The sequence below is a fragment of the Tamandua tetradactyla genome, chromosome 14 (assembly GCF_023851605.1).
Source record: "Tamandua tetradactyla isolate mTamTet1 chromosome 14, mTamTet1.pri, whole genome shotgun sequence".
Classification (NCBI taxonomy): domain Eukaryota; kingdom Metazoa; phylum Chordata; class Mammalia; order Pilosa; family Myrmecophagidae; genus Tamandua; species Tamandua tetradactyla.
Window position 1 is genome coordinate 74,481,737 of NC_135340.1, and position 8,524 is coordinate 74,490,260.

The window sequence follows — 8,524 nt, forward strand, 5'->3', positions numbered from 1 at the left end:
CAAAGGGAAATAGACACATCTACCATAATAGCTGGAGACTTCAATTCCCCACTCTCATCAATGGACAGAACATCTAGACAGAGGATCAATAAAGAAACAGAGAATTTGAATATTACAATAAATGAGCTAGACTTAACAAACATTTATAGGACATTACACCCCAACAACAGTAGGATACACCTTTTTCTCAAGTGCTCATGGATCATTCTCAAAGATAGACCATATGATGGGTCACAAAGCAAGTCTCAACAAATTTAAAATGATTGAAATCATACATAACACTTTCTCAGATCATAAAGGAATGAAGTTGGAAATCAACAACAGGCAGAGCACCAGAAAATTCACAAATACATGGAGGCTCAACCACACACTCTTAAACAACCAGTGGGTCAAGGAAGAAATTACAAGAGATCAGTAAATATCTTAAGGCAAATAAAAATGAAAACACAACATATCTAAACTTACGGGATGCAGCAAAGGTAGTGCTAAGAGGGAAATTTATTGCCCCAAATGCCTATATCAGAAAAGAAGAAAGGGCAAAAATTCGGGAATTAACTGTACACTTGGAAGAACTGGAGAAAGAACAGCAAACTAACCCCAAAGCAAGCAAAAGGAAAGAAATAACAAAGATTAGAGCAGAAATAAATGAAATTGAGAACATGAAAACAACTAAGAAACTTAATAAAACCAGAAGTTGGTGTATGAGAAAATCAATAAGATTGATGGGCCCTTAGCAAGATTGACAAAAAAAAAGAAGAGAGAGGACGCAAATATATAAGATCAGAAATGGAAGAGGAGACATAACCACTGACCTCACAGAAATAAAGGAGGTAATAACAGGATACATGAACAACTTTATGCTAATAAATACAACAATGTAGATGAAATGGACAAGTTCCTAGAAAGGCATGAACAATCAACTTTGACTCAAGAAGAAATAGATGACCTCAACAAACCAATCACAAGTAAAGAAATTGAATCAGTCATTCAAAAGCTTCCCAAAAAGAAAAGTCCAGGACCAGAGAGCTTCATATGTGAAATCTACCAAACATTCCAGAAAGTATTACTACCAACCCTGTTCAAAACTCTTAAAAAAAATTAAAGTGGAGCCCTCTCTTTCTCCGCCGGCCTGCCGCGCAGCGCCCACGCCCCGCAGCAGCCGAGCCGCCCGCCCTCCTTCTCCCCTCTCTTTCTCCGCCGGCCTGCCGCGCGGCGCCCACGCCCCGCAGCAGCCGAGCCGCCCGCCCTCCTTCTCCCCTCTCTTTCTCCGCCAGCCCGCCGCGCGGCGCCCATGCCCCGCAGCAGCCGAGCCGCCCGCCCTCCTTCTCCCCTCTCCTCCCCCTCCTTCTCCGGCTGCTCTCCAACCACCACGGTGCCCTCTTCCCCCGCCTTCACCGTGCTCCTCCGCCACCAGCCTCGACAGCCTTGCCGCCCTCACCTTTCCTCCTCCAGAACAGCTACTGGGGGAGTGAAGATAATACAGAGCAGCTCCCAGAACCACGAGGGAGATCTAAGGGACAGCGTACCCCATCCTGGAACGGCTGACTATCTGGGAGAACCAGCTCCGGTGAGATCACCAAGGGGCACGGGCTTTCCTGGGTGGGACGGCAAGCGACCGGAGTCCCTCCCTTCCACCTTCCTGTGCCAGCTGGTAGAATTGGACAGGCGGTCCCCTTAGGCCGCGGCGGCTGGTGCCCCCACCACACGAGGCCCCCGGGAACAACTGAGATAGTTGGGTCGGAAATCCCCAGACTGCGGAGAACAGTGACCGGGGGATCCCTTCCAAACACATGACTCCCCCGTCGGCTGGGAACAGTGTACTCTCCCGGGCTGCGACAGCTGGCGCCCTCCCGCCACGCTTGGTGCCCCGGGCCGACTGGCTAATTTGGCCGGACGCTCTCCTGTGCTGTGACGGCCGGCGACCCTCCCCGCGTTTGGAACCCCGGGCAGGCTGGCATTCTTCCAAGACGCTTCGGTTGCCGAACCTCCCCTACAGCGATAGTTTTCCAGAGTTGAGGGACCCACAGCAACTTTCTCTGGTGGAATCCACAGACAGGCGTGTGCCACGAGCGCCACCTACTGTGCAGGATAGGAAGAACAGAACCCAGAGATTGCACAAAAAAATCTTTCAACCTGTGGGGTCGAACACCCGGGGAAATCTGACTAAATGCCCAGACGCCAGCAGAAGATAACGGATCACGCTCAGAAAATTGAACATATGGCCCAGTCAAACGAACAAACCAATAGTTCAAATGAGATACAGGAGCTGAAACAACTAATGCTGAATATACGAACAGAAATGGAAAACCTCTTCAAAAACGAAATCGATAAATTGAGGGAGGACATGAAGAAGACATGGGATGAACATAAAGAAGAAATAGAAAAACTGAAAAAACAAATCACAGAACTTATGGAAGTGAAAGATAAAGTAGAAAAGATGGAAAAAACAATGGATACCTACAATGACAGATTTAAAGAAACAGAAGATAGAATTAGTGATTTGGAGGATGAACCATCTGAATTCCAAAAAGAAACAGAAACTATCCGGAAAAGAATGGAAAAATTTGAACAAGGTATCAGGGAACTCAAGGACAATGTGAACCGTACAAATATACGTGTAGTGGGTATCCCAGAAGGAGAAGAGAAGGGAAAAGGAGGAGAAAAACTAATGGAAGAAATTATCACTGAAAATTTCCCAACTCTTATGAAAGACCTAAAATTACAGATCCAAGAAGTGCAGCGCACCCCAAAGAGAGTAGACACAAATAGGCGTTCCCCAAGACACTTACTAGTTAGAATGTCAGAGGTCAAAGAGAAAGAGAGGATCTTGAAGGCAGCGAGAGAAAAACAATCCGTCACATACAAGGGAAACCAAATAAGACTATGTGTAGATTTCTCAGCAGAAACCATAAGGGAAACCAAATAAGACTATGTGTAGATTTCTCAGCAGAAACCATGGAAGCTAGAAGACAGTGGGATGATATATTTAAGTTACTAAAAGAGAAAAACTGCCAGCCAAGACTCCTATATCCAGCAAAATTGTCCTTCAAAAATGAGGGAGAAATTAAAACATTCTCAGACAAAAAGTCACTAAGAGAATTTGTGACCAAGAGACCAGCTCTGCAAGAAATACTAAAGGAAGCACTAGAGACAGATACAAAAAGACAGAAGAGAGAGACATGGAGAAAAGTGTAGAAAGAAGGAAAGTCAGATATGATATATATAATACAAAAGGCAAAATGGTAGAGGAAAATATTATCCAAACAGTAATAACTCTAAATTTCAATGGACTGAATTCCCCAATTAAAAGACATAGACTGGCAGAATGGATTAAAAAACAGGATCCTTCTATATGCTGTCTACAGGAAACACATCTTAGACCCAAAGATAAATATAGGTTGAAAGTGAAAGGTTGGGAAAAGATATTTCATGCAAACAACAACCAGAAAAGAGCAGGAGTGGCTATACTAATATCCAACAAATTAGACTTCAAATGTAAAACAGTTAAAAGAGACAAAGAAGGACACTATATACTATTAAAAGGAACAATTAAGCAAGAAGACATAACAATCATAAATATTTACGCACCGAACCAGAATGCCCCAAAATACGTGAGGAATACACTGCAAACACTGAAGAGGGAAATAGACACATATACCATAATAGTTGGAGACTTCAATTCACCACTCTCATCAATGGACAGAACATCTACACAGAGGATCAATAAAGAAATAGAGAACCTGAATATTACTATAAATGAACTTGACTTAACAGACATTTATAGGACATTACATCCCACAACAGCAGGATACACCTTTTTTTCAAGTGCTCATGGATCATTCTCAAAGATAGACCATATGCTGGGTCACAAAGCAAGTCTTAACAAATTTAAAAATATTGAAATCATACACAACACTTTCTCGGATCATAAAGGAATGAAGTTGGAAATCAATAATAGGCGGAGGGCCAGAAAATTCATAAATACATGGAGGCTCAACAACACACTCTTAAACAACAAGTGGGTCAAAGAAGAAATTGCAAGAGAAATTAGTAAATACCTAGAGGCAAATGAAAATGAAGACACAACATATCAAAACTTATGGGACGCAGCAAAGGCAGTGCTCAGAGGGAAATTTATTGCCCTAAATGCCTTTATCAGAAAAGAAGAAAAGGCAAAAATGCAGGAATTAACTGTCCACTTGGAAGAACTGGAGAAAGAACAGCAAACTAATCCCAAAGCAAGCAAAAGGAAAGAAATAACAAAGATTAGAGCAGAAATAAATGAAATTGAAAACATGAAAACAATAGAGAAAATCAATAAGACCAGAAGTTGGTGTATGAGAAAATCAACAAGATTGATGGGCCCTTAGCAAGATTGACAAAAAGAAGAAGAGAGAGGATGCAAATAAATAAGATTAGAAATGAAAGAGGAGACATAACTACTGACCTCACAGAAATAAAGGAGGTAATAACAGGATACTATGAACAACTTTACGCTAATAAATACAACAATTTAGAAGAAATGGACAGGTTCCTGGAAAGACATGAACAACCAACTTTGACTCAAGAAGAAATAGACGACCTCAACAAACCAATCACAATTAAAGAGATTGAATTAGTTATTCAAAAGCTCCCTAAAAAGAAAAGTCCAGGACCAGACGGCTTCACATGTGAATTCTATCAAACATTCCAGAAAGAATTAGTACCTACTCTCCTCAAACTCTTCAACATAATCGAAGTGGAGGGAAAACTACCTAATTCATTCTATGAAGCCAACATCACCCTCATACCAAAACCAGGCAAAGATATTACAAAAAAAGAAAACTACAGACCAATCTCTCTAATGAATACAGATTCAAAAATTCTCAATAAAAGTCTAGCAAATCATATCCAACAACACATTAAAAGAATTATACATCATGACCAAGTACGATTCATCCCAGGTATGCAAGGATGGTTCAACATAAGAAAATCAATTAATGTAATACACCATATCAACAAATCAAAGCAGAAAAATCACATGAGCATCTCAATTGATGCAGAGAAGGCATTTGACAAGATTCAACATCCTTTCCTGCTGAAAACACTTCAAAAGATAGGAATACAAGGGAACTTCCTTAAAATGATAGAGGGAATATATGAAAAACCCACAGCTAATATCATCCTCAATGGGGAAAAATTGAAAACTTTCCCCCTAAGATCAGGAACAAGACAAGGATGTCCACTATCACCACTATTATTCAACATTGTGTTGGAAGTTCTAGCCAGAGCAATTAGGCAAGAAAAAGAAATACAAGGCATCAAAATTGGAAAGGAAGAAGTAAAACTATCACTGTTTGCAGACAATATGATACTATATGTAGAAAACCCAGAAAAATCCACAACAAAATTACTAGAGCTAATAAATGAGTACAGCAAAGTAGCAGGCTACAAGATCAACATTCAAAAATCTGTAGCTTTTCTATACATTAGTAATGAACAAGCTGAGGCGGAAATCAAGAAACGAATCCCATTTACAATCGCAACTAAAAGAATAAAATACCTAGGAATAAATTTAACCAAAGAGACAAAAAACCTATATAAAGAAAACTACAAAAAACTCTTAAAAGAAATCACAGAAGACCTAAATAGATGGAAGGGCATACCGTGTTCATGGATTGGAAGACTAAATATAGTTAAGATATCAATCCTACCTAAATTGATTTACAGATTCAATGCAATACCAATCAAAATCCCAACAACTTATTTTTCAGAAACAGAAAAACCAATAAGCAAATTTATCTGGAAGGGCAGGGTGCCCCGAATTGCTAAAAACATCTTGAGGAAAAAAAACGAAGCTGGAGGTCTCGCGCTGCCTGACTTTAAGGCATATTATGAAGCCACAGTGGTCAAAACAGCATGGTATTGGCATAAAGATAGATATATCGACCAATGGAATCGAATAGAGTGCTCAGATATCGACCCTCTCATCTATGCACATTTGATCTTTGATAAGGCAGCCAAGCCAACTCACCTGGGACAGAGCAGTCTCTTCAATAAATGGTGCCTAGAGAACTGGATATCCATATGCAAAAGAATGAAAAAAGACCCATCTCTCACACCCTATACAAAAGTTAACTCAAAATGGATCAAAGATCTAAACATTAGGTCTAAGACCATAAAACAGATAGAGGAAAATGTTGGGAGATATCTTATGGATCTTACAACTGGAGGTGGTTTTATGGACCTTAAACCTAAAGCAAGAACACTGAAGAAGGAAATAAATAAATGGGAGCTCCTCAAAATTAAACACTTTTGTGCATCAGAGAACTTCATCAAGAAAGTAGAAAGACAGCCTACACAATGGGAGACAATATTTGGAAACGACATATCAGATAAAGGTCTAGTATCCAGAATTTATAAAGAGATTATTCAACTCAACAACAAAAAGACAGTCAACCCAATTACAAAATGGGAAAAAGACTTAAACAGACACCTACCAGAAGAAGAAATACGGATGGCCAAGAGGCACATGAAGAGATGCTCAATGTCCCTGGCCATTAGAGAAATGCAAATCAAAACCACAATGAGATATCATCTCACACCACCAGAATGGCCATTATCAACAAAACAGAAAATGACAAGTGCTGGAGAGGATGCGGAGAAAGAGGCACACTTATCCACTGTTGGTGGGAATGTCAAATGGTGCAACCACTGTGGAAGGCAGTTTGGCGGTTCCTCAAAAAGCTGAATATAGAATTGCCATACGACCCAGCAATACCATTGCTAGGTATCTACTCAAAGGACTTAAGGGCAAAGACACAAACGGACATTTGCACACCAATGTTTATAGCAGCGTTATTTACAATTGCAAAGAGATGGAAACAGCCAAAATCTCCATCAACAGAAGAGTGGCTAAACAAACTGTGGTATATACATACGATGGAATATTATGGAGCTTTAAGACAAGATAAACTTATGAACCATGTAATAACATGGATGGACCTAGAGAATATTATGCTGAGTGAATCCAGCCAAAAACTAAAGGACAAATACTGTATGGTCCCACTGATGTGAACGGACATTCGAGAATAAACTTGAAATATGTCATTGGTAACAGAGTTCAGCAGGAGTTAGAAACAGGGTAAGACAATGGGTAATTGAAGCTGAAGGGATACAGACTGTGCAACAGGACTAGATACAAAAACTCAAAAATGGACAGCACAATAATACCTAATTGTAAAGTAATCATGTGAAAACACTGAATGAAGCTGCATCTGAGCTATAGGGTTTTTTTTGTTTTTGTTTGCTTGTTGGTTTGTTTGTTGTTGTTGTTTTTTACTATTACTACTACTTTTATTTCTTTTCTTTATATTAACATTTTATATCTTTTTCTGTTGTGTTGCTAGTTCCTCTAAACTACAAGTACTAAGAAACAATGATCATGCATCTATGTGATGATGTTAAGAATTACTGAGTGCATATGTAGAATGGTATGATTTCTAAATGTTGTGTTAATTTCTTTTTTTTTCTTTCCGTTAATAAAAAAAAAAAAAAAAAAAAAAAATTAAAGTGGAGGGAAAGCTACCTAATTCATTCTAAGAAGCCAACATCACCCTCATACCAAAACCAGGCAAAGATATTACAAAAAAGAAAACTACAGACCAAACTCTCTAATGAATATAGATGCAAAAATTCTCAACAAAATTCTAGCAAATCGAATCCAGCAACAACATTAAAAGAATTATACATCATGACCAAGTAGGATTTATCCAAGGTATGCGAGGATGGTTCAACATAAGAAAATCAATTAATGTAATACACCATATCAACAAATCAAAGCAGAAAAATGACATGATCATCTCAATTGATGCAGAGAAGGCATTTGACAAGATTCAACCTCCTTTCTTGTTGAAAACATTTCAAAGGATAGGAATACAAGGGGAACTTCCTTAAAATAATAAAGGGAATACATGAAAAACCCACAGTTAATATCATCCTCAATGGGGAAAAATTGAAAACTTTCCCCCTAAGATCAGGAACAGGACAAGGATGTCCACTATCACCACTGTTATTCAACATCGTGTTGGAAATTCTAGCCAGAGCAATTAGACAAGAAAAAAGAAAATACAAGGCATCAGAATTGGAAAGGAAGAAGTAAAACTCTCACTGTTTGCAGATGATATGATACTATGTGTCGAAAACCCTGAAAAATTCACAGCAAAACTACTAGAGCTATTAAACGAGTACAGCAAAGTAGCAGGTTACAAGATCAACATTCAAAAATCTGTAGTGTTTCTATACACTAGTAATGAACAATCTGAGGGGGAAATCAAGAAACGAATTCCATTTACAATTGCAATGAAAAGAATAAAATACTTAGGAATAAATTTACCTAAAGAGACAAAAGACCTACACAAAGAAAACTACAAGAAACTGTTAAAAGAAATCACAGAAGACCTAAATAGATGGAAGGGCATACTGTGTTCATGGATTGGAGACTAAATATAGTTAAGATTTCAATTCTACCTAAATTGATTTACAG